Genomic DNA, 3,495 nt, shown 5'->3' with positions numbered 1-3,495 from the left:
GTAAGATTCCTCAAGGGAGGAACAACCTAAGACAGGCACAGTCGCAGGGGGCCATCTGGTGAGAAAATGGGGAGCAGCAGAGGTGAGGCTTAGAACCTCCCCCCTCATGTTCTGAGAGAAATCTTTGGCATACATGGATGTTTATTGCCCTCATCTAGCTCGGATTAACACATAGTCTACAGGCACACACCTGATCATCTACATTTGCTCTCTTACAACACTAAACTCTGTTTTCTACCTTTATCTTGTATCTACCTACCACTTCAGCATTTTATTAAAAATAATAATAATAGAGAAATGTGGTATCCACATATAAATCAAGTTTAAAAATCAAATGAATATTCATATTTGAACTGACTGTGTATAGTTCATAATGCATGAACAAAACCGAAAGCTTCTGTTATGACTGCCCTTGCACTGTTCACCATGTAACTTATTCACTATGTAAGAATTTGTTCTCCATGTAAGAATTTGTTCGTTATGCATCAGAAGATTGGAGACTGACGAAAATTAGGCTTGGGGTGGATTAATGATTGTGCATTGAGTATTGACCCCCCTATACAGAAATTTATTGTGGTTAACAACTATTTGATCAATAAATATGAGAGATGCCCTCACAAAAAAAAAAAAAAAAATATATATATATATATAAACACACTTCCAATTGTAAAATAAATAAGTAACCGGGATGTAATGTATAGCATAAGGAATATAGTCAAAATATTGTAACAACTTGGTATGGTGATAGCTGGTATCTAGAATTATCATGTATATAAATGTTGAATCACTGTGTTGTACACCTGAAACTAATGTAATGCAATGCTGTTGTCAACTACCCTTCAATAAAAAAAAAAAAAATAAATAAAAATAAAAATAAATAAATACTACATTAAAAAAAAAAAAAAACTAGGAGGAAAGATGATCCTAATGAGCCTTGTAAAAATCCTGTCAGATAGATATGGTCGGTGTGTGGCCTTGACCCTATTTACAGGTGAGAAAATTAAGACCCAGAGGAGCTGAAGAAGTGACTGTAGAGCACCTGCAATAGCCAACAGGTGTGAGACTTGAGCTCAGCTCTTCGTGGTCAGTTAAGAAGGGGCAGATCAAGACACTGCAGGCAGGGCTCAGCTTTATTTTATACTTCGCCAGCTTTGGAGATGGAGACACAAAAAAGTGTGTGACTCTCTGCTGCAAGTCAAGTTGGGGAGGCCAGGCTGCTGTGAGGCTCTGCAAGCAATCCAGTGGCTAAAAAGCACTAAATCGGGGGCACCAGGGCAGCCGGGACTGGTGACGGCGGCGGCAACACGGGCCTCTGGCGGCAGTGGCTCTGTGCGTGCACACTGCTTCAGAGGGATTTTGAAAAACTAGGAATTCCTTTCACACAGTCTGAGGCTGACATTCAAGATTTTTCCCTGTAAGTTTAAATAGTTAGTTGCAAAGAATATTACTTTGGGTATATTATTAATATTGATGCTTTAAAATAGAAATGTTACATGTTTTTAAAAATCATACTCGATGGAATCTAAAGAGCATAACAGTGTGATGCCCACCATTATTCATTTAAAAATGGATGAAAAAGTTCTTCTTTAAAACTTTACATTGTCTCTTTTTCCTCCTTGAATTTATAATATCTTTTTTTATTTCTGAAGTTTTATTCTAATGAAATAGATTTTTATGCCTCAAAAATGTTTATTGATCATTTTATCACGGTTCTCTGCAAGCAAACTTGTATATACATTGAAGCAAAACCATGGTTTCCTGGCACCCTGAGGCTTTCAGGGCTTAAAAAAATTCTTCTAGATTGAATTTGTGATAAAATTTTTATTAGTATAATTGATCCACATAACACAGATTGCTTAACATATGAGAAATAATTACCGAGCACAAAAAGTAACATTTTGTTGGACTGCATCTCTTAATAAGATGGGTAAGGCTTTTAAAAAGGCTCTTCAAAAGGAGGAAGTTACTTATTACCATAATGATACGGAGTTCAGTATGAACTCTTCTTATTTTTCATTTTTTAATAGATATTAAGTTCTGAGAGACCTTGTTCACACATGACTAAATGGAAGGCAATGAAAGAGTTTTGGAACAGCAATGTCACTCAATTATTTAAACTCCAGAGTTTAAATGCATCAAAAACCCACAGTGATTTGTCAGAAAATTTATTTTGAAAAATCTATGAGCTGACAACTGACTTTAAGTCCTGCTGTCATATTGTTGAAAGCAATGAACTGGAAGCTCCTAGGCTCATGGAAGCGTTTACCTCCAGACTTTAGGGTCACACATTTTCTCAACACTCACTCCAGTATTTAGGATGATCCTTCTCGGAGTGTTTGGACTTGGGGTCACTGCACCATAGTGAAATTCAGGGTGGGAAAAGGTGGGCTTTCATTTTGTAGTGTGGGAGAAGGTGCTTAGGGGAGGGGACAGAGGAAGGGGGTGAGCAGGTTTGCTCAGAGCACTTCTGCGCATCAGGAATGTGCTCGGATCAGATTTAGAAAGAGCACATGTGAGATTGGCGAGCCTGGGCATTGATTCCTTCAAAGCCATCTTAAGGCTGACCCCTGAGTTTCTGAGGAGCTCATCCTCGTTTGATCACTGTGAAAGACAGTGTGAGGTCAGGGCTGGGCAGAGCATGGTCAGTGGGAGACCTGGGGCAGGACTGCCAACGTAGCTGGGTAGCTGGTACAATTTGGATGGTGGAGAAAGGGAGAAAATGCAATGAACTGGTTAAAAATGGGGGCTTTGGAGTTAAAGCTCAATTCAAGTCCTGCAGCCTCCCCCCAAATGTGTGCACAATCTTGGGAGTTCTTCCCTTTATCAGCCTCATTTCTCATGTGCAAAATGGGCATGATAATGTTATTTACAGCCTTAGGCTCCTGGCAGGACCTCTCCTCTCGAAAAGAGGAACAAAAAATGGTGTCTATGGGATGCATGTGTGTTTGTTTAGCCAAGGGAGCCAGACGGCAGCCCAGAGAGGGAGGGAGAAATTCTTTGCAATCCCTATTCCTGTTGCCTCTCCTTCCCCAGAGCAAATCACAGTCTTTCTAAGAAAATGAAATTTATTTATCCATGATTGTTTGCATGTGTTTTGTTCCTTTTTCCATTTTGTTCTTAGATGGGTATATCTGTCAAGGTAGGAGGATAAACATATTTTATTTAACAGTCTGTTACCTTAATTTGTAACAAATATTAACTTAAATATTGAGACTCATGTATATGCACCTCAATTTGGACACCTTCCTCAGGTCCTGCCCATGTTAGAGTCAGAACTATTTCTGATGCAACAAGTATTTTCTTTGAAACAAAAAAAAAAGGAAGAGGACAGGTTTTATTAAAATATAAGTCATTTCCCAAATGGCAGCTCTTCCTCTTGGCAGGTGGCTGATCATTCACCACCCCACCGGAAGAGAGGGCCAGGCTGTCCTACTCTCAGCCTTGGCAGCCCACCGGGGACCTCTGGGCACCTGTGCAGAATACTGCTGCCTGGGT

Source organism: Manis pentadactyla, chromosome 5 (assembly GCF_030020395.1).
Source record: "Manis pentadactyla isolate mManPen7 chromosome 5, mManPen7.hap1, whole genome shotgun sequence".
NCBI classification, from domain to species: domain Eukaryota; kingdom Metazoa; phylum Chordata; class Mammalia; order Pholidota; family Manidae; genus Manis; species Manis pentadactyla.
This window is presented reverse-complemented; position numbering follows the sequence as displayed.